This window comes from Crocuta crocuta, unplaced genomic scaffold (genome assembly GCF_008692635.1).
Source record: "Crocuta crocuta isolate KB4526 unplaced genomic scaffold, BGI_CrCroc_1.0 scaffold102, whole genome shotgun sequence".
NCBI classification, from domain to species: Eukaryota; Metazoa; Chordata; class Mammalia; order Carnivora; family Hyaenidae; genus Crocuta; species Crocuta crocuta.
In genome coordinates, this window is record NW_027530019.1 from 8,572,761 (window position 1) to 8,596,819 (window position 24,059).

A 24,059-nucleotide genomic window follows, 5' to 3' on the forward strand; every position below is an offset into this window, starting at 1 on the left:
CATAACATGAAAATAGCCCTGGGAAGCATCCAGTTTCCATCAGTTAACATTTTAGTTACCAATTAAACCAGTGAGTAAAAGCAATGGGGTGTGGTGGTTAGATTTATATGTCAATTTGAATAGACTGTAGTTCCCCAGTTACTCAATCAAACACTGATTTAGGTGTTACAGTGAAAGTATTTCGTAAATATGAATTAAACTCATAATCGGAAGATTTTATAAAATATTTTATTAAAAATTTTTTTTTACATTTATTTATTTTTGACAGAGACAGAGCACAAATGGGGGAGAGGCAGAGAGAGAAGGAGACACGGAATCCGACGCAGGCCCCAGGGTCTGAGCAAGCCGTCAGCATAGAGCCTGATGCGGGGCTTGAACCCATGAACCACCGTGAGATCATGACCTGAGCCCAAGTCGGATGCTCAACCAACTGAGCCACCCAGGCACCCCTCATTTATTTATTTTGAGAGAGAGAGACAGAGAATGCGAGAGGGCACATGCACAAGCAGGGGAGGGGCAAATAGAAGGAGAAGCAGAATCCCAAGCAGGCTCCACCTCATCAGCTCAGGACCCAGTGTGGGACTTGAACTCATGACCTGAGCCAAGATCATGGCCTTAGCCAAGATGCAGAGTTGGATGTTTACCTGACTGCACCACCCAGGTGCCCCTATAATCAGTAGATTTTAAATAATAGAGATAATCGTAGATAATCTAGGTGAGACTTACTCAGTTAAAGGGTTTTAAGAGAAAAACAGGTTCCTCTAAAGAACAAGAAATTCCTCTGTGCATAACAGCTTCAGCTGCTGCCCAGGCATCTCAGTGTGCCCTTCTTGATGGCCTACCCTACCAGCGCACTTGCCAGCCACCACAGTCCTGTAAGCTAATTCTGTGCATTAATGTCTTAGTATATATCAACTATTAGTTCTTTCTCTGGTTGAACCCTGACTGGGGGTAGGGGGGTAGGCAGGGAGAACCTTGCAGAAGGAATAAAGGTAGACAAGCAGCAAAAGGAGTGCTGACAGGGTAGATGATTTGACAATTCTACCCAAGCCAGGGTGTATTCAGGGAAGATAAAAGGCCAAAAAAGACAGGAACTGAGAGTTCAAAGTAGAGGAAGTAAGAAAGGTGGGGACACTGCATTAAAAACTCACTCTTCTTCAGCAGCTTTAATTATTGGCAGCAGTGGAGGTGGAGAGGGAGTATTGACTTTCTGACGGAACCTAGAATCTGCAGATTGTACGAAAGTCATTCCTTGGAACAGCACAAACTCATCTTGTGCATTTCTATTCTTTTGTGTAACCAGAGAGGTAAATGTATACCTTTGCAACTAATGCTTCCAAATCATCTGCAAAGTCAAATGCACCTGAGAAAATAAAAAAGAAAGAAAAGAAAAAAGATCAGAGGGGATGGAGTTTCTTTTATATCTAGAGCGTTTCCCCAAATACCATGAGTAATTCTGGCAAAATTTCCAGAAACTAGTAGGTATTCTAAACCAAGTGCATATTTGAATAACTCATTACCAAGAATACGATATCAGATAGGATATTTGGATAAATACATACTTAAATAAGCAAGTTAGTAAAAAGATGGCAATGTATATGAACTTTGAAATAAAGAAGAAAATAGTCGTTGACTATAGGACAGTTTGTGGGGGACTTTAGCAAGGCAACTACATGCGAATGACAAAAATTAGGAATAAGAGAAAAGTCAGAGATCCAAAACTGGACAGACTTAAAATTGTACCAAATATTAAAGAAATTAGAAATTGGATGAGAATTATAAAAAAATCACCTGGTAGGCTAGAATTTTTCACATAAAAATTACATGAAAAAGAAGTAAAAGAAATTAGAAAATCTTTCAGCAAAAAATTTTTTCTAAAAGGAACAAACTATGTAATTTTTTTACAAATAGTTTATTGTCAACATTAGTTTCCATATAACACCCAGTGCTCATCCCCACAAGTGCCCTCCTCCATGCCCATCTCTCCCCCTCCCCCCCCCCTCCCCCCCCCCTTCCTCNAGTCCATCATATAGATAAACCACATCTTCTTGATCCATATGTCCGTTGATGGACACTTAGGCGCTTTCCATGTTTTGGCTATTGTTGAGAGTGCTGCTATGAACATTCAGGTACATGTGCTCCTATGCATCAGCACTCCTGTATCCCTTGGGTAAATTCCTAGCAGTGCTATTCCTGGGTCATAGGGAGTTCTACTGTTAATTTTTTGAGGAACCTCCACACTGTTTTCCAGAAGGGCTGCTCCAGTTTGCATTCCCACCAACAGTGTAGGAGGGTGCCCATTTCTCCACATCCTCGCCAGCATCTAGAGTCCTCCAATTTTCTCATTTTAGCCACACTGACTGGCATGAGGTGGTATCTCAGTGTGGTTTTGATTTGTATTTCCCTGATGAGGAGGGATGCTGAGCATCATTTCATGTGTCTGTTGGCCATCTGGATGTCCTCTTTGGAGAAGTGTCTGTTCATATCTTCTGCCCATTTCTTCACTGGGTTGTTTGTTTTTCGGGTGTGGAGTTTGGTGTATTCCTTATAGATTTTGGATATTAACCCTTTATCTGATATGTTATTTGCAGCTATCTTTTCCCATTAAAAGGAACAAACTATTGATACAAACGATAGCATGGATGAATTTAAAAACATTTTGTTTAATGAAAGATGCCTATACTAAATGTATACTACTGTGTTTACATAAAGTTCTAGAACAGGAAAGACTGATTTATGATATAAACTAATCAAAACAACGGCTAATTATGGGGGATAAGGTAAGGGATCTACTGGAATGAACAAGAAGAAACTTTTCAAGGCAATTATTAGTCATCAGGAAAATATATGAAGTGCAAATTAGAACTACAATGAATTACTCCAATGAAAACTAAGCAAAAGGAGAGACATATAAATCAATGGAATAGAACTGAGAATCCAGAAATAAGCCCACTACATTCGTGGTCAATATTTTTTCCACAAAATGGCCAAGACAATTCAATGAACAGAATAGCCTTTCAACAAATGATGCTAGGACATCTGGATATCCACATGCAATAGATGGAATTTGGACTCTTCCTTCACACCATCCACAAAAATTAACTCAAAGCAGATTATATTTTTTAAATGCTTATTTATTTATTTTGAGAGAGGGATGGGGAAAACATGAGTGGAGGAAGGGCAGAGAGAGAGAGAGAGAGAGAGAGAGAGAGAGAGAGAGAGAGAGAGAGAGAATTAGCACAGAGCCCCAATTCAGGGCTTGAACCCACAACTGTGAGATCATGACCAGAGCTGAAATCAAAAGTTGGATGCTTAACCAACTGAGCCACCCAGGCACCTTAGATTATAGATTTATATGTAAAAGATAAAGCTATAAAACTCCTAAGAGGAAAAATAGATGTAAATATTTGTGACTTCTAATTAGACAATGATTTCTTAGCTCTGACACCAAAAACACAAGCAAAACAAGAAAAATAGGTAAATCAGAATTCACCAAAATTAAATGAAAAAAAAAACAAAAACTGACAATACCCCATGTTGGTGAGGATCAGCAGTAACCTCTCATACTTTCCTAATGGAGGTGTAAAATGGTATAAGCTCTTTGGAAAGCTGGTGGTTTCTTATCAAGTTATACATGTAGCTATCCCATAACCCAGAAATTCTACTGTTAGGCATTTACCTAAAAGAAATTATGGATATCTATGAATACTATAAAATTCTTTTTGTGGAGAATATTGTTGACTCAGTAGCCCCAAATTTAAGGAAAGCCCTCAAGAAGATGACAGCAAGAGATGTGCTGGTGCTGCTTATTTGGGGGCAGTATTAAAGCTAAGTGTCCCTCTGGAAATCTTTGTCTTTAACTACTCAGCTATCAAGATTGGTTAGTAAGCTTTTTAAAAAAAATGGTATTTATTGAGCACTTAGTAGATGACAGGCACTGTGTTACGTGGTTAATCTAATGTGGGTGCTGCCAGAATCCTAGAAGTGAATATAACAGTAATATTGCCTTCATTTTACAAACAGAATATATGAAGAGAGTTTGCCCCAGGTCACCCAGGTAAATTCATGATTATACAGATCATGGCTAAAAGAAATCAGTCTGTCTCTTTCCTCTTTGGGTCACCAATGTCTAGCACAAGCTGATTATATAAATGAATGAATGAATGAATGAATGGTAGAAGCACTTGAGTGTGTGACTTCAGAGAATACAGACTAGTATCTCTATTCTACAGTAACTTGAACAGCCCTATTTTTAAGACACAATTTTTAATTTAAGGCTTTTTGTTTGTTTTGCATATAGATACCATAGAGCTATAGTTTTGACAAGCCAAGGAAATTCTTCTTTCAAAATTCTAAATGCTAGCAGGACCCCTGAAATTAACTTACTGAAAATAAAACAAACAAAATGTAGTAATTACTTGAAAGAGTCAGTAGTAATTACTGTCATACTCTATCAGTGGGTTAATGCACATGACGATAACAGAAGCTTTTAAAATACCCATATTAGTTAAGGTAAATAATGCCAGCTGCTGTAACAGACGCACCCTAGAATCTCCAAGTATTAACCAAATAAAAGTCTATTTCTCTTTCACCATACATCCTTTGGAGGTCAGCAGGCTGTGGGCGCTCTGCTCCTTCCACTGAATGGCCATGCCTTCCTCTATCATTTGAACCTTTTATGAGGCAGGCTGGAAGGACACATATCCCTTTGTTTACATTTTACTGGCCAAATTCAGGGAAAGACCTCACCTAAGTGCAAGCTGTATGCCCCAGCCAAGAAAAGAGGACAAAGATAATGACACGGATACTAACAAGAAATGAGCAATCTGTGTGAAAATACCCCAACCCCAGGGGTAGGGACCTCTCAAAACCCAAGAAAAAAGGGATGTTAAGCCTACTATGACATCTGGAATATGCTATAGCTATTTAAAACAGACCAGTAACTATTGTTAACGAAAATATCAGGCAAAAGTATAAAGGAGAAGAAAATAATAAGCATAAAGATATCACAGCTAGGTAAAAATATATGTATGTTTACAGTTAATCAAAAGGATCAGAATGTTTTTATGTGTAAAGTTCTGTCCAAAGGAAAAAAGAGAAGTAAAGGAACATAAATTACTCCATAATGGGGCTTAATTTGCCCAAAAGCTGAGCTAAAATGGGGACAACAGGGGTCAGTTGTTCCTGTTCTGGCTAACAAGTGCTGTGTAACAAACTACTGCAAAACAAATTTATGGGTCGTGGGATGCCTGGGTGGCTCAGTCAGTTAAGTGTCTGACTTCGGCTCAGGTCATGGTCTCATGGTTCTTGGGTTTGAGCCCCGCATTGGATTCTGTGCTGGCAGCTCAGAGCCTGGAGCCTGTTTCAGATTCTGTGTCTCCCTCTCTCTCTGCCCCTCCCTCGCTCATGCTCTGTCTCTCTCTGTCTCAAAAATAAATAAAAACTATTAAAAAATTTAAGAAAAAAAAACAAATTTATGGGTCATGAATTTAAGCATGACTCAGCTGGAGAAATTTGTTCCATGAAGCATCATGGAGGACAAGTTGGCATTCATCTGGCAGATGGAGTGGTCTGGGGCATCCAATATGGCTTCACACACATGTCTAGTATTTTGGCTAGAAAACCAGGCAAAGTGGGAACTGTTAACTAGAGCATTTACACTTGGCTTCTCTAACATAGTGGTCCCAGGGTAATTGGATTTCTTACCCAACAGCAGGATTCCTGGGGAATGAGAGTGGCTATACTTACATCAGACAAAATAGAATTTAAATTAAAAGTTGTCATATTAGACAACAGAGGGCATTATACAGTGAGGAAAGGGTCAATATGCCAGGAAGATAAAACAATTTTAAATATATATGCACTCAACATCAAGGCACCCAAATATATCAAGCAAACTGACAAAACTGAAGGGAGAAATAGACAGGAATACAATCAAAGTAGAAGGCTTTAATGCCCCATTTTCAATAATGAACAGAACATCCAGATAGAAGATCACTGTAAGTGAATAACACTATAGACCAAATGGACCTAACAGATACCTACAGAACATTCCACCCAACGACAGAAAAAAAGCAGTCTCTTAAGGGCATGTGGGTCTTTCTCCAGGCTGGATCAGATGTCAGGTCACAAAACAAGTCTTAACAAATTAAGAAGACTGAAATCATACCAAGTATCTTTTCTAATCACAAGAGAATAAAACTGGAAATCAACAGCAAAAGGAAAATTGGAAAATTCACAAATATGTGGAAGTTAAACACACTCTTGAACAACCACTGTTTCAAAGAATAAGTCAAAAAGAATATTAGAAATTACCTTAAGACAAACAAAAATAAAAACCCAACCTATCAAAACTTAAGGGATGCAGCAAAAGGAGGACTGAGAGGGAAGATGATGGCAATAAATGCCTATATTAAAAAAAGAAAGATCTCAAATAAATAACCTAATTCATACCTCAAAGAGCAGGGAAAAGAAAAAAACAAACTAAGCCCAAATTTAGCAAAAGTCTGGAAACAGCAAAAATTAAAGCAGAAATAAACACACAAAAAAAAAGGAATGGAAAAAAATAAAGTCAAGAGCAGCTATTTTGAAAAGATAAACAAAATTTACAAACCCTTCAACTAAGGAAGGTAAAAAAGAGAAGATTCAGAAATAAAATCAGAAATAAGAGAAGTAACAATGAAATAGAAGAGATTATGAGACTATTATGAAAAAATATATGCAAAAAAATTGGACAACTTAGGTATAATGAATAAATTATTCGATCAAACATTTAAAGAAGAGTTAATACCTATTCTTCTCAAACTATTCCAAAAAACAGAAGACAAAGAAAAGCTTCTAAATTCATTCTATGTGAGCAGCATTACCCTGATACCAAAAGACATTACAAAAAGAAAACTACAGGCCAATATCTCTCATGAGCATAGATGAAAAAATCCTCAAAAAAAAATATTAGCAAACTGAATCCAACAGTACTTCTTTGGAAGTGCAGAATACCGCACTTCTTTCTTTAAGTTTATTAATTTAGAGGGAGAGAGAGAGGAGTATGTGCACACAGCGGGTGAGGAGATGTCGGGAGGGGGTCGGGACAGAAAGAGAGGGAGGCTCTGTGCTGTGAGTGCAGAGTCCTATGAAATCAAGAGTCGGATGCTCAACCAACTGAGCCCCCCAGGCGCCCCTGAATCCAACAGGACTTAAAAAAAATCATTCACCACCATCAGATGGGATTTGTTCCAGGGATGTAAGGGTGGTTCAATACTTGCAAATCAACCAATGTGACAAATCACATTAACAAGAGAAAGGATAAAAACCATATGATTACGTCAGTAGACGCAGGAAAAGCATTTGTTTAAAAAAGCAAAGTACAACATCCACTCATGATAAAAACTCTTGACAAAGTAGGGCTAGAGGGAGCATACATCAACATAATAAAGACCATAGGTGAAAAACTCACAGCTAACATCATACTCAATGGTGGAAAACTGAGAGCTTTTCCTCCAAGATAAGGATATCCACTCTCACCACTTTGATTCAACCTAGTACTGGAAGTTCTAGGCACAGCAATCAGCTGTAACTAAGCCGGGCATTCCTCGTCATGCTGCTCACTCTCACCCAGGACAGTATGTGAATGTCACAATAAAAATTATTGGTGAAGGCTTCAAGGTGCCATGAAAAGGTGGGGATTTGAAGGCCAGTCTGCTACTTATCATTAAATGAAAATCCACAGGAGACTTGGAGCTTTCAAACAGGAATGCTGCCATTCTGGTCTGGAACAAAAATAAATGGCCTAGAGCAAAGGGAAACATAGATGGACAGCATATGGACCCTAAGTGTGGACACAAGGCGCAATATAATCTATGTAAACGACTCTGTCCCAGGACATAAAAAACAGCTCAGTAATGATCAGAGATTCTAGACTGTCTTCATCTAAGTATTTCTGTAAAAATCTACCATTCCATATGCATTTTTGTGTTGGAGATAAAGAAGACCAACCAGAAGATTTGTATGATGAAAGCATGCATCGACTCACATTTCTCCTTTCATAGCCACAATACCACACTTGCTATTTCTATCAAAAGCATAGATATATCAGCAGTCCTCCAACTGAGTTTCGTTAGAAATATTACCACTCAAATTAGTTAAATACATTGGATATGCCAAAATTTACAGTTTGCTGGCAGTTTGCATTTTTAGCAAAACCTCTGTAATTCGTGGGATTCATTATTTTTTACTACACATTTCCAAGTTACCTTAGAGTGTTTATAAATTTAACTTCTTTTATTAAAAAGAAAGATGATGAAGCACCTGGGTGGCTCAGTCAGTTGAACATGTGACTCTTCTGATTTTGGCTTGAGTCATGATCCCAGGGTTGAGAGATCAAGCCCCATGTCATGCTTTGTGCTGACAACAGGGAGCCTGCTTGGCACTGTCTGTCTCCTTCTCTTTCTGCCCCTCCTCTGCTCACACTCTTTTTCTCTCTCTAAGTAAATAAATAAATGAACATTTAACAATGAGATATTTCTAGAGAATACTGTACAACACTGTACCTATAGTCAACAATAGTATAACAACACTTAAAAATTCGTTAGGCAGGTAGGGGCGCCTGGGTGGCTCAGTTGGTTAAGTGCTGACTTTGGCTCAGGCCATGATCTCACCATTTGTGAGTTCAAGCCTCGTGTTAGGGTCTGTGCTGACAGCTCAGAGCCTGGAGCCTGCTTCAGATTCTGTGTCTCCCTCTCTCTCTGCCCCTCCCCTGCTCATGCTCTCTGTGTGTATGTGTGTGTCTCTCTCTCAAAAATAAACATTAAAAAATTGCAAAAAAAAGTTTGTTAGGAGGATAAATCTTACGTTAACTGTTCTTTCCACAATAAAATGAAATACAAAAAAATTGAATCATCAAAAGGATTCTTTGTGTGTGTCCAAAACTATTGTATTTACAAAAATTACAGACAAGTGAATCCAACAGTAGATGCACATGCGTATTTTATTCATCTCTTCAACAAAAGATATTCTAACACTATAGAACAGAATAAGAACAGCAGCTGTTAAGCACTAAAGTCATATAAGTTACACCAGAAGAGGCAAATATTGCCCAAGTAAAATTCTATTGTTAGAGCTGAAACAGGTTTAAGGCCAGTCAAGTTCAAGCACAGAGATACAAATCTTTCAGAGCCTCATCTATTTTTGTTTGTAGAATGTGACCTTTCTTCCAACTTGTGGCCTTAAACTTGTTTTACAAAATCCAAAAGGAAAATGCAAAAGAAATTAATACAATAGAGGTTATTTTATTTTTTTAATGTTTATATTTTGAGAGAGAGAGAGAATGAGTGGGGGAAGGGCAGAGAGAGAGAGGGAGACACAGAATCTGAAGCAGGCTCCAGGCTCTGAGCTATCGGCATAGAGCCTGACATGGGGCACCAACTCAGGAGCTGTGAGTTCATAAACTTGGACTGAAGTCAGAGCTTAACCTGCTGAGCCAGACAGGCGCCCTTGTGGTTATTTTAAATAAGAATAACATACAAAGCTAAATTAAGATGAGTTAAAGACAGCCAAAACATTACAATTATAAAACTTGCTTGTTACTTATTGAACCAGTTCAACACTAGGAGTTAGGTAATATACACAATTATTTTCAAGCAGATTACTTTATGTTGCTCAAACATGTTCTCTTTATCAGTGCACTGTTAAACTAATCAAAACTCTACACATGTATATTCCCTTACAATAGCAGCACATACTACCGCTACCTGCAAAGCTGTCATTCTCAAATGACTTAGTGAATGAAAAGATATAAAAAGCGGGGACGTAACAAGGAGAAATAATGAGAATTAGAAGATTCATGCAGCTCAGCTCTTTTAATCAGCCAGCCAGCTTGCTGGCAACAAGGGATGGTTTCCGTTGAGGAAGGTTCTGTGGAGTGGGAATGTGGTCACCGCTGACTTGTCTCAGGCAGAGCTGCAGTAGGAAGCTGCTTGCTCTTCAGTTTTGCTTCCGCCAGGTTGTAATCCCTGGCCATCAGAATATTTTTGCCAGTTCTGCAATCGTTTCCTTGAGAAATCAGAACCTCCAGGCTTTTGTCCCAGATGAGGATACTTTGTTTTTAATTTTGCTTTCTCAGCTTTCTCTGGACTAGTCACTTTATCTTCCATTGCCTTCTACTCCTCCGTGGAGGCTGTACGGGGACCTTGACAGACATACTGCTTGTCTTTACACCGCTTCTCCTCACCAGAAGGATTCTATCAAGTATCAGGGTTACAGGCTCCAAATCCAGGACTCCAAAGCGTAGGATGGATACCTTGTTACAGTCATGAGATACTGGATTTGGGGATTTAAATCCCCCCCCACCCCCCGCACCCTCCTGCCCCTGGTGAAAAACAAGCAAGCAAGGAAATCTAACAATACAAAAAGAAACATGAATCAGACTTGGTCAGCTCTGTGGTGGTATTAAGGCATGAGAGTGGAACAGTGTAATTCACAAACTTCCCTTTTCTAACAACAGTAAGGAACAATATTAAGGAATAGTGAATTTCTTCACTACAAGTCAAGGGTTAAGATCCTGACACTTACACGTAACATAGTGCAATCGCATTTGGCTGTTCTGTGGCAAAAGGAAAAGAGGGAATACTCAGAATCGCAGTAGCTTTGAACCTGCAAAACATTCCACATATGTTCATATCCCTCGAAAAAAAATGCCCCTAGAAAAAAATCAAGCCATATATAGAAGTGAATGAAGTTAATCATCAAAATCTTTCTCTCCTCTTCACTCCTCACCCCTACAGTTTGGTATCACTTTGATATATATCCTTCCTGTCTGTATCCACATACGCCTACATGCAATTAAGTATACATCGTTAGGTATTATTCTAACCACATCATTCTTGATTTGCCTTCCCTACCTAAAATGTGTACAGATGTACTTCATTTTTTCTATTGGCTATGTAGCATTACACATGATAATTTCAGCAATTGCTCCTTGAGAGGATACTTTTCATTGTATTTCACTTCTTTTTTCTATTTTTAAACTATTATTTTTTTATTTATAGAAGTAAAACTTGCCCATCTTTTTAAAAATTCACTGTATAGATGTGTGTAAAATGAGAACCGAAAACATCTCCTACCTCCCATCCCCACCCAGCCACATCACTGCCACACCCATTACTCAGAGGTTTTATCAATAGTTTCTGGTTTTGTTTTTAATTTTTTTAATGTTTATTTATTTTTGAGAGAAAGAGACACAGAATCTGAAGGAGGCTCCAGAATCTGAGTTGTCGCACAGAGCCCTAGGCAGGGCTCGAATCCACGAACTGTGAGATTATGACCTGAGCTAAGTCAGATGCTTAACCGACTGAGCCACCCAGGTGCCCCAGTAGTTTCTGTTTTAAGTTCTACTGCTGATGACCACTGAAACTATATGTAATATATCTACACCCTTTTTCTCAATTTATTAACTCTAAACATTAGTTACTGACTCCTCATAATGAAAAATTAGGACTGTTTTAAATTAGTAAATTCAGGGGCACCTAGGTGGCTCAGTCGGTTAAGCATCTGACTCTCGATTTCAGCTCAGGCCATGATCTCACAATTGGTCCTGGGATCAAACCCCAAGTCGGGCTCTATGCTGAGCGTGGAGCCTGCTTGGGATTCTCCCTCTCCTTCTCTCTCTGCTCCTCCTCTGCTCGCTCGCTCTCTCTCTCTCTCTCAAAATAAATAAACAAACCTTTTAAAAAATTAGTAAATTCAACCCATGGATGAAAATGAAATATGGCATTTGGCTATGGAACAATTCCAGCCTGCTGTTAATAATGAGTCATCTTTTGTGGTAATACAACCTGGTTGCTACAAATACTAGTTTAATTAGAGAAAAATAGTAGTTTAGTAATAACTTGGATTGAGATACTGATAAACTCTATCAGGGGACAGGTATACCTCAGTTCACATCCTGGTCCTGCCATGGATTGACTTTGTGCCTGTAAACACATTGCTTAACCTCACAATGCCCTAGTTTCTTGTCTCTTCAAGGAGGAATGATAGCTATATCTCACAGATCTGAATAAGCATCGAATGAAATAAATCGTGCCTTTAAAAATGATTTGTAAACCACAGAGCTCAGTGCCTTTCCCCTCAGCCATCCGTGTCATTCCCGGAGCTGGTGCCTGACAAACGAGGCAGAGCCCAGGCAGGTAGATCAGGCTGCATGGCCAGGAATCCTACCTGCACGCCATGCCTTGCTGCTTCTCAGGTTTCAAGCCCCTAAGATATCGGATGGAATGGGGGTGCCAGCAGGAGCGGAAACTGAACCTGCGTTTGAGTTATCAGTGTCTCTCACGTACCCCAAGAATGCGAAGTCCTAACTCAAAACTAGAAGCTGGAAGCAAGAGAGATAGACGCCTGTTGCCAGCGGTGGCAGCAAGAGGAACCAACCCCCTCAGCCTGGAGCAGGATTTAAGTACCTGACAGGGGACAGGGAGCATGATGGGAGCAGCCCGTGGGTGCAGGAATCAGGTTTCTAAGTCTCTGAGAGAGTCTCAGGAATTAGGTCCTAGGACATTAGAGCAGAAGAGGAGAGAGGAGCACCCAGTTGCAGACAGGAATATGTCAATGTCCTCGGCGACCCAACAGTCTTACATCGAATTAGCTTTCCACGTTGTATTCCTGATCAACACAACTTGCACAACAAGTAACTTGACTATTTTTTTTCTGTAAATTATTGTCATTTCTTTTATATTTAAAATTTTTATGTTAAGAAAAATTTCAAACACACAGAAGTAGGGAAATAATATGAGTATATAACATATAAAATGTACAAATAGTATAAAATACCCATTAACCAGATTCAATCATCAAGATTTTCCCATACCTGCTTCACTTTCCTGCACTTAAAAAATTTGTTTTCAATGTTTATTTATTTATTTTTTTAATATTTTTATTTATTTCTAGGATAGAGAGAGACAGCGTGAACAGGGGAGGGTCAGAGAGAGAGGGAGATGCAGACTCTGAAACAGGCTTCAGGCTCTGAGCTGGCAGTCAGCACAGAGCCCGACACGGGGCTCGAACCCACGAACCGCGAGATCATGACCTAAGCGAAAGTCGGATGCTTAACCGACTAAGCCACCCAGGCGCCCCTCAATGTTTATTCTTGAGAGAGAGAGAGAGAGAATGGGAATCTTAAGCAGGGTCTACACTCAGCAGAGCCTGACACAGAGCTTGATCCTACAACCCTGGGATCATGACCTGCGCTGAAATCAAAAGCTGGATGCTCAACTGATTGAGCCACCCAGGTGCCCCAAAATTAATATAGTTTACTTTATTAAAATTTTTTAATGTTTATTTTTGAGAGAGAGAGAGATAGAGAGAGAGTGGGGGAGGGGCAGAGAGAGAGGGAGTCACAGAATCCAAAGCAGGCTCCAGGCTCTGAGCTGTCAGCACAGAACCTGATGTGCAGCTGGGACCCATGAACCCTGAGATCATGACCTCAGACACTTAACTGACTGAGCCACCCAGGTGCCCCAAAACTAAAATATTTTAAAGTAAATGACAGACCCAACTCACTTCATCTCTATTCATTTCAGTATGGGTCTCTAATTCATATGTATACTTTCCTACATACCCTCAATATTCTGCTTTGTATTTATTAGTTTCTGTGAGCCAAGTTAATGAGAGATGAATATATTCTCAGGGTACCAACAAAATCACGTTTCTGACTCTGATTCTCAGTGAATGCACTGAGGTGGGTGTGCCTGTGAGGACTCTTCCAGTTACAAGGATCCCTCTGTGTGACCATGACTCTGTGGACTGAACCACAACAATCCAGGCGCTCTCACTTCTTATGTGTGTACACACGCACACACTGTGCAAACACAAACACACACACATGAAACTAAAGGGGAAATGAAGTAAGCCCCTTCTACACAGCAAAACAGGCCATCACTGCGGCAATTCTGGTAGGCTGTCAAGATAAACAGGGATGCTACCTCTACAGAGAACACCAATGCAAAGGGATCATTCTCTGCTGGCTTGGGAAAGAGAAAACAACGTCAGAGAGCTAGGAAAGTACTGGCTGTTGGAAAGGGAACTGAAAACCATAGGCACACCAGCAGAGGCAGTATGTCATCCCAGAGCACAATTCTGCTGGTTCCACCTCGTCACTTCTATCTTGGTGTGTAAGAATCTCATTAATCTTCCCTTGCCTTCCTCACCATACCCAATGGCCTCTTCCTGACCCATGGGCCCCCAAGGCAGTGATTTCATAGGAAATTCTTCTCTTCCCCATCCTTTCTCTCCATCTTCCCTACCTCCACGCCCTCCTCTCCAAATGCCTCTTCTATTAACTACTCAGTCTTAATTTCATTTATTTATTTATTACTTATTTATTTGAGAGAGAGAGAGTATGTGTGCATGTGCAAGCAAGTGGGAGAGGGGCAGAGAGAGGAAAAGAGAATCCCAAGCAGGCACATTGTCAGCGCAGAGCCTGACACAGGGCTCAACTTTACAAACTGTGAGATCATGACTTGAGCCGAAATCAAGAGTCAGATGCTTAAACAACTGAGCCACCCAGGTGCACCCCACCACCCCCAATGTCTTAATTTTAAACTAATTTTAAACACTAGTGACCCATTTCTTTGGCCTAAGACACATTAGTGCAGTGTCTGGTATACAACCTCTGCTATGATCTGAATATTTGTGTACCCCCAGAGTCACCAGTTGGAATCCTAATGCTAATGGGATGGTGTTAGAAGGTGGAGAGTTTGGGAGGTGATTAGGTCATGAGGGTGGAGCCCTCATGAATGGGATTCATGCTCTTACAAAGGAGGTCCCACAGAGTCATATAAGATTGGAATGTTTTGTGAGGCCATAAGGAACTGGCTGACTCAGAAGCAAATACGATGGGTGAAGCCTGTTGACTACAGCCAGGGGAGGGACCTAGAGGGCTCAAGTGAGAGGTCCTGGAAAGGCAGCAGATGTATGAAGGGTACAGTCATCATATTTCTAATTCTGGTTTTCTCAGAGGAAACAGTGCAGTTCTCATCAGGAAGGTAGAGTCCTGTGCACTTGCGGTATCTGAGCAAGGGGTAGTTAGATGTCAGACAACCATGGAGTTGACAGCAATGAGAGGAAGTGGGGAAGGGGTCTGACGTTAATCTAACGGTGACTGGAACAAGCCTTGTGCGGTCACATTATCTCCTTTAAGTCCACAACTCACTGATCGTAACTATTCTCTCCTTTTGACAGAGAAGGAAACTGAAGCTCAAAGAGATCTTGAATTGAAGTTCTTTCTGCTAGTAAGGGGAGGAGGCTATTATAGACAAAGCCCAGCCAATAAGCTGAGGTCTGCTGTGGATCTGGTTCCTCTGTTCAACAAATGCTTATTGAGCACCTACTATGTGCTAGGCAAGGGTCAGGAGCAGGAGATATGAGCAAAGATAGACAGCCCCCAGTCTCATGGAGCATAAAGCCTAACAAGGGAGTGAGAAGCAGCCACAAGTCAAATAATGCCACTAATGAAGATACAATTACAAAGTGAAGCATGAGCACATGTAATAAATGGACTTGTTTACACTTGGGGTGGGATGGGTGCCATGGGGGAGAGTGGCTCTAGACTTTATCTAGAATTGACTACGTAAAGGAGTGGTGAAAAAAACATGCCATATAAGGCAACTGCAATTACAATGGCTGTGACCAGAGCCCCCCCAAAAATGCAAATTCAGTGTGGCTACAGTTCAGACTGGCTGCACTGACGGTATAGGAAGAGTGGACACACAATCAGATTTCCATTATGAAAAGTCCAAGGTGCTTAAACAAGTCACTGGTGGGCGTGGGCAGCCATAAGCAGAGCAGTCTAGTGGCTTCTGGGACCCCAGCTACATCCCACCTGTGTGAGGATGCCTAAACGTGGCTCCCTGGCAAGTAGAGCTTGATGGACCCAAGTAAAGAGCCTGAATCCTCAAGCATCTTTGCATGGAAGGAGCTCCCTAAGATACATATAAGTGATCAGGAGGAGGGAGTGAGCAGTGAAATCTCTAACAACACTTCTAACTAAGTGATGAGTCTAGATCACGGTCAGCAAACTACAGCCCACAAACCTAATTCAGCCCACACCAACTTTTGTGCAGCCCTTGAGCTAAGAATGGTTTCTCCGTTTTTAAATGGTTGAAAAAAATCAAAAGAAGACTAATATTTTGTGACAGGTGAAAAGTATATGAAATTCACGTCTCAGTTTCCATAAATAAAGTTTTATGGGAACATAGCCGTACTCGTTTGCTTATTATCATCTATGGCTGCTTTCACAAGAGCAGAAATGAGCAAATGCAACTAGCACCAAGGTGTTGCTGCAAAACTGAAATTATTTATTATCTGGCCCTTTATGGAAAAAGTTTGCCAATCCTTGGGCTAGTCAGGAGAGCCTATAAATCTGACCATGTGGTCAGACAACTGACAAATGAGCTTTAGTGGGAACAAGTGCAAAGTATGCACTTTGGGACAAAAATATCCCGACTATTTATAAAATGAAGACAGGGCTCTGAGCTGTGAGGTCACAACTCAAAACTAAGCACAACTGGGAGAACTAAAGGCAGCAACAGTAATAATAAGTGATAAAAATCCACACGTCGTGGATGGAGGTGGTTATCTGAAGACTTCACCAGATGGGGGCCTGGGGAATGATTTCAGAGAGACTAAACTAAAATTGAACCGAGAAGAAAGGCTATATTATTTTCACTTTCACTTGAAAGTTATATAGAGATATTAACAGTCTGCATGGAATCTGGGGTGAAAATTAGTAATAAAGAATTGGAATTTAGGCTGTGTATACAGGACTAATCAGGGATGGTTATCATCTAGACTTTGTCTTATCCAATTCTATAGCTCCAGTGCCTACTTTAGTGACTGGCATATGATAAACACTCAAATAACATTTGTGGAAGGAAGAGAGGAGGAAAGAAAGAAGAAAAGAAGAAAGGGAGGGAAGGGGCACGTGGGTAGCTCAGCTGGTTGAGTGTCCAACTTTGGCTCAGGTCATGATCTCGCCATTTGCCAGTTCGAACCCCACATCTGGCTCTCTGCTGTCAGTGAAGCCTGCTTTGGGTCCTCTCTGCACCCCCCTCTCTCTGCCCCTCCCCCACTTGTACACACGTGTGTGTGCTCTCGCTCTCTCTCAAAAATAAACATTTTTTTAAAGTTTAAAAAAAGGAGAGGGAAGAAAGAGGGGAAGGAGAGGAGGAAAGAGGGAAAGTAGGAGAGAAATTGGGCAGAATCTACCGGGTTTGAAAGATGAATGGCAGCAGCCAGACACTGAGAATGAGGAAGAACATGCCGGCAGGGAAAAAGGAACACAAGAGGCCAGGAGAGGCCATGAGGCGTGTAAATGATGTCATTGAAAACCCCCAGCCACCTTTGTTCTAGCTGTAAGGGAAGTTGGTGTCTCATATTCACTGGTCCTGCGAAGAGGGCATCTAGAGCAATAAGAGAACTGCACCCCAGGATAAATAAGTAGTCAAGTACTTTACTTTATTCAGTCTCTTGGGGCGGCCTGGCATACACTGATTTCCCCAGCCTCATCCCCAGGCATAGTTTCCACACCTGCAAACTTATAGAACTGACTTGGGGCCTCGGTGGCTCTAACAGGGTCATTGTGCCTTGGGGGTCCTATCTGAGTGTGGCTGGCCTCCCTCTTGGACACCTTTGACCTCTCCCATTTCACTGTAACAGGAGTCACGTCCTGAGAATTCCCGGTGAACACCCAGCCCAGTGTGCTGCAGGGCCCAACGGGGACAAGGTGCCTTTCCCAGCTAAGATACTCTCCCTGCCCGGCAATATCACGGCTACAGAATCTATTCTTGCTACAAGGTAAACTCACCCAGTAAACTGAAGGGCTCAGGTCTTGGAAATACCCTCCATCCCAAGTAAATCAGGACAGTTGGTCAGCCAGATGGGTTCCTCGTGGACAATGGGCTTCTTACCCTACTGTTCCCCAGACTCCACCTGGGCCTGCTCCAGAGTTTCTGCTTCCTCAAGTCCACGGCAGAGGCTGCCTTTAGGCAACGTGCTTGAGCAATGGAAACCTGAGTAAAGTAAAAGGGCCCACAGTGACCACCAGGCTGAATGCAAACAGGCCCATTAGGTGACCAGCCTCAAGAGTCTTAAGCCTAAGTTGACCAGTGAGCTATTTACAATGGACCACAGGTACCAAAAAAGGAAAATTCCACACATTCTCATACCTCCCCACCTTCCCCCCCTTAACTACAGCCCCCTATTGGACAGTTTATCCTTTGCTGTCCTGCCCACAGATCTCTTGCAGTGTATTTAATAAACTTCTATCTCCTTTGTTCTGCCAAGGATGAATTCTGTCACCGCCCACATCTCAGGCTTCCACCCACCTGGGTTGCCCCACACCCTTCAATCAGAATATTCAGAGTAGCTCCGTCTGGGTGGGGGGTGCTTATGGCGTGGGCTGGGTGGGGGGTGCTTATGGCGTGGGCTGGGTGGGTCACTGGGAACAGGATGAACATCAGAGACTAGGAAACTGAGAGGGGGTTCCCAAGGAACTTAAGGTGCTGGAGAGCGGGTTGTTGACATACCTGTCTTTCATCTGAGTCTATGTGTTTCTGCGTGTACAACAAGGACTAGACGGCACCTAGTATCAGGAAAAACTCTCATTGTTTCTAGTATTTGGAGGCGAGGAAGGCCTACTATGGGAAGGCAGCCGTAAAGCCTATTTGTAAGTGACCAGAATGTCAGTTAGTAAAGTATAAATAACAAAGAGGAGAGTAAAACTTGATCAGTACAAAATAGCTATAATAATACAGTAATTTATACTTAATTACCATATGGCATAGTGATTATGAGGCATTACTATGTCATGTAAACCATACACCAAGATCTTTGTGATTAGCGTACTAAATTCTGCTCATTCAAGTGTGCTCCTACAGTCATTTTAAAACCATTAGAGGTCATTTAGGTCAGCTTAGTCTTGGGTTTTCTGCTTCAGGGAATACAGCTAGTTAAATAGCAGGTGAATTTGTTACATTTGATTCTAGGAGGACCCATATAAGGATACTTCTTTAAAAAAAATAATTAACGCCATCTTTATTTATAAAGGAATTCTGGGAAAAACTCAAAGCACTTTGCAGATTTTAATCTAAATTTTAATCTAAAGATTTTAATCCTCACAATAACCCTAGGAGGGAGTTCTTATACAATGGCCTTCATTGTTTAAAGCCACCAGTTGTAAGAGGCCACAAAAGAGTCACTTTGTCCAGAGTTGCTTCTCTTAGTTTAATTCATAAACGTTATAATGTTCTTTGAAATAAGTCTAGTATAAGTATAAACTGAGTATTAGTGTTTTAATCATCTCTAATCAGTATGAGACAGATTAATCTCACCACTAAAAATTTCTTAGAAATTAAACCCCAGCTTCAAGAAATAAAAATGTTTGTTAGAGGGGAATTTAAAGTTATGAACTATGATTAAAATATTTTCTTTTTCCTTTCTTCTTTTTTTAATGTTTATTTATTTTTGAGAGAGAGCACAAGTTAGGGAGAGAATCCCAAGGGAGAAAGAGAATTCCCAAGCAGGTTGGATGCTGTGAGCATCGAGCCCAGTGGAGGGCTCCATACCATGAACTGCAAGATCATGACCTGAGCCAAAATCCAGAGCAGATGCTTAACCGACTGAGCCACCCTGGTGCCCCAGATGGCATGGTTTTTAATAGCTCTCTCTAGTAAAGTAGGTAAGGGAATGTTTTCTCATGCAAAATCTCATTGGATTCTTACAGTGTTCCTGTGAAAGAGGTAGGACAAATACTATTTTCCACTTTTACAGCCAAGAAAATGAGTTCACCAACAGTATGATGTTGGGCATCACAATGAAAGGATGGCACAATTAGAAGCTGAAACAGCTTCTCTAGTCTGTGATGGAGGATCCCGAAAGCACGTCCAAAATCAGCCTTCTACCCTCACCTTCAAGTTCTCTCACCCCAGCTGTTACCTCTAGACTCCAGGGCTAGTGTGCTTATGTCTTAAACTCATCCCAGCTCCTATTCCCTCTAATTTTAGCCAGACATGGTTAGAGAAATTCATAGGTACGTTTACTTTAAAAAGTAAGGGAAGACAAAAACAAAGGTATGAAAACAACGAACTTGACTGAGTGTTGGTTTTGGCTCACAGGTTGGTTTTCCTGACAGATACATGGGCATGGCCCAGAGACCCTCTCCTTTTCCTCCTCACTGTCCAAGAAGGCAACTTGCCTGTCCTTGGGCATTCTCTTACCTACTTCACATCCTTTTCCCCTGGAGGAGGGGTTAAACGGACTCTCCAGGCACTCTGTTAGCAGAGCACTCCATAAAAAGAAGAAATTATTATACCACCCATAGTTGTGTATCACATCACTAGCCCTTGTCCATATGTATCTGACAGCTTTCAACTCCTCCTGAAAAAGATAAGTGGTCACATTCCAGACTCATCCTTTGGGAATCACCTAATAATCACCTATTCCAGTGGAGAAAGGAATTCTCAGGTTGGGAATATGCAACATGGGAGCCTGTCAATTAAGTGGCACCTTTTCCCATATCTCAATTTTTAAAAACTTTTCCACTTTTTTCCCTTCCTTTCCAAGAAGGATTTCACAGGGTGATGTTGAAGTCTCAAGCTGCTGGCAAATCTTTGACACATGGAACAGGGATTTCTCCTAACACACCTAAAGGAGCCTAGGTGCTTTTCTGCACATCATTCCAGTTGTGGGTGGAAACTGAGAGGACATTGCAGGCTACTGGTTGAGAGCTGGAGCTCTGAAACCAAAGCAATTTGGAACTGAATTCCTGCTCTGTTTGCTAGCTGCACAACTCCAGTCAGGTTACTTCACTTCCCTGAGACTCCATGCTTTCATCTCTTTAAAAAATACGAATAGCTGTCATTGATGGAGCACTTAGCAAGCACTAAGAACTATATATGCTACATGTTACATGTGTCTCTCATTGAATCTGTACCACAGCCCTGTGAAGCGGGTCCTTTTATCGTCCCCATTTTATTTTTATTTATTTAAAAAAATTTTTAATGTTTTTTTTTTTTGAGAGAGAGACAGAGACAGAGCTTGAGTGGAGGAGGGAACAGAGAGAGAGGGAGACATAGAATCCTAAGCAGGCTGCAGGCTCTAAGCTGTCAGCACAGAGCCCGACGCGGAGCTCGAACCCATTAACCATTGAGATCATGACCTCAGCCGATGTCAGACACCCAGCTGACTGGGCCACCCAAGCGCCCCTTATCATCCCCATTTTATATGTAAGAAATGGAAGCACAGATTGGTTAAATAGTTTTCCAGAGATGATAGGACTAAATGGTGAAGCCAGGATACAAATACAGTCGGACTTTAAGACCCACGCTTTGAATCCTTAACTTCCTCATAGTGATGCTATAAGGATTAAACGAACTGATGGAAATCAGGTCCCCTGCAGAGGTGCTTGGCGCATAAACAAGTCTCAGGTAAATGTTAGCTGTGGTATTATTTTCAGCATTGTCATTTGTTCCGAGAGATATCTGGGCCGGAAAACAGGTTTTGACATAGGACATTTGAAGGCTATTCTTTTTGACTGCTGGAGGTGTGCATCCTGTAAATGTCAGACTTCTGCTATTACCTAAACAATTTGTGTATTAGGAGTTACCTAGGTAAGAGGTAGGACAAATGGTTGGCCACTTTTTCTATTTGCCCATGCAAAAGAGTTCTTTAACTGGAAAGAAGTATGAAGTCTCTTATCAAAGAATGGCATGGTAAGCAATAGCTAGCTGAATTGCAGGCAGTACCCAGATTATAAATGGATTATGTTTCAAAAGTTCATTTGTCTATTGTTATAAATTCTGAATACACAGAAATAAGGTTGCAAATCCCAAGACTATTCACAGAAGTCTATTTATCTAGCCATTTTAAAGTTCAACGATAGAAATCATGCCACTAGCCCAAGGACAGGCCTAGGAACAAGGGCTCATGTGATAAAAGAAAAAGAAAAGTGTCCTTCGTGGTACAGAGGGAAGTTGAGATTGAGTGTACTCATTGTCTATTGCTGTGTAACAAATTATCCCCAAACTTACCATACTAAAACAGTGAACATTATTATCTCAGTCTCTGTGGGTCATCTGGGAGTGGCTCAGATGGCAGGTGCTGCTCAGGATCTCTCATGGGGTTTCAGGGAACATCTCCCAGGCTACAAACATCTGAAAGTTTAACTGGGGCTGGAGAATCTACTTCCAATAGGCCTCATTCACATGGTTGCTGGCAGGCCGTCTCCATTCTCATCACATGGGCCTTTCCTTGGGGCTGCTTGAGTTCCTCGTGACATGGCAACTCTGGCTTCTCCCAGCGCAAGACATCCAAGAAAGAACAAGCGGGCAGCTGCAGTGCCTTTTATGACGTAGTCTTTTAAGTCATATACTGTCACTTATGTCATATTCTATGCATTGTAGGCCATATGCTATTCAGTAAGAGCAGCTCACATTCGCTGGGAGGGAGATTCAGCTCTACCTCTGGATGGGACAAGTGTCACAATTTGTGAACATACATTAAAATCACTCGTTTTTGTTACCCGCCCGTCACTCTGTCCAGACACCCAGTGATACAAAATAGTAAAAATAAATGAAGATGCAGAACTGCAGCCCTTCCCAACAAAGCTTACTGTAAGTACCCCATGTTCTTGCCTCAATTTTCTTTGAAAACATCTATCCCCTTTCCTTGAATGGAATCGTATTTGAAGAATTTATACTAAGGAGAACACTCCTGACATAGTTGCTTTATTCATTTGTCTTTCTCATTAGTAGAATTTCAGGCAGTATAACAAACAAATGAAAAACAACAACTAACCTACTCCCAAATTGGGTGGATATTTGGGGCTGGAAAGCACCGTTCAGTAAGCACTCTCCCTTCAGCTGATAATGACCTGAGGCCCCTGATTTCTGAATATCTTGGGAGCCATGGGATCTCTGATGCGGTTTCCTCACCTGACTCCCATGGCTGCAGCTGTGTAGGGATATGGCGGGCATTCAAAAGTGAAAGGATTGCTGGGGAGTTGAAAAGCAGTTGGTGCTCTTGCACTTGAGGCATGGAAGATTAGAAAGTGCCATGTGAATCTTCAGAGGAAAATGATGTTCCATGTGACTTTTTACTACAGATTTTGTAATTTGAAATTTGGCAATCCACGTAGACTACTATCAAAATACAACGTCCATTAACACAGGATAAATAGAGGAGTTTGCGCTACAAGTCAACTCCAAGTAGAAGCTAGGGGGTTGATCTATGAGTTCCCCTGACAGTGTTGCTGTTTTAAATCTTACTTGAGTCTTAAACCCATTTGAGAACATGATGAAAGCTAGCGGACTTAACTCAAGAAAACACATATAAGCCACGATGTTTTGCACATGAATTTAAGGCCTCCAGAAGACCCTAAAACACATCCAAGGCCTCTGGATTAAGAATCTCTTAGACTTTCAAGGGAGAAAGGGAATGAGGAAGCTTATTGCCATTCCATTCTACTATTATTTTTTAATGTTTATTTATTTGAGAGAGAGAGAGAGAGAGTGAGCGTGAGAGAGCAAGCAGGAGAGGGGCAGAGAGAAACACAGAATCTGAAGCAGCTCCAGTCTCAGCTGTCAGCACAGAGCCCAACATGGTGTGAAACTCACAAATTTCAAGATCATGATCTGAGCTGAAGCCAGGCTTAACCCACCGGGCCACTCAGGCACCCCTCCATTTTACTATTAAAACTTAAATATTTTTTACGGTTTTTTTTAATGTTTTATTTACTTTTGAGAGAGAGAGAGAGAAGGCATGAGCAGAGGAGGAACAGAGAGAGAGGGAGACACAGAATCCGAAGACAGACTCCTGGCTCTGAGCTAGTATCAGCAGAGTCCGACGCGGCGCTCGAACCCACAAACTGCAATATCATGACCTGAGCTGAAGTCGGACGCTTAACTGACTGAGCCACCCAGGTGCCCCGAAGTATTTTTTAAGTTTTTAAAAATATTTACTTATTTTTGAGAGAGAGACAAAGTGTGAGCGAGGGGGGGGAGAGAGAGAGAGAGAGA

At 41.3% G+C, this 24,059-nt stretch overlaps 1 protein-coding gene, 1 long non-coding RNA gene and 1 pseudogene across 2 annotated transcripts in view; all 3 read right to left on the reverse strand.

Moving 5' to 3' along the window:
• The window catches only part of BLOC1S6 (biogenesis of lysosomal organelles complex 1 subunit 6), a 136,316-nt gene that overhangs the window by 67,371 nt on the left and 44,886 nt on the right, over nucleotides 1-24,059 (reverse strand). The gene's annotated exons all lie outside the window — the stretch shown is intronic.
• Nucleotides 1,014-22,406, reverse strand: LOC144231870 (uncharacterized). The gene is made up of 3 exons (XR_013335222.1): nucleotides 22,074-22,406; nucleotides 17,852-18,056; nucleotides 1,014-1,363 (listed from the first exon to the last, which is right to left on the reverse strand). It is a non-coding gene; the product is annotated as an uncharacterized LOC144231870 (long non-coding RNA).
• On the reverse strand, nucleotides 9,850-10,279 carry LOC144231759 (cAMP-regulated phosphoprotein 19 pseudogene; annotated as a pseudogene).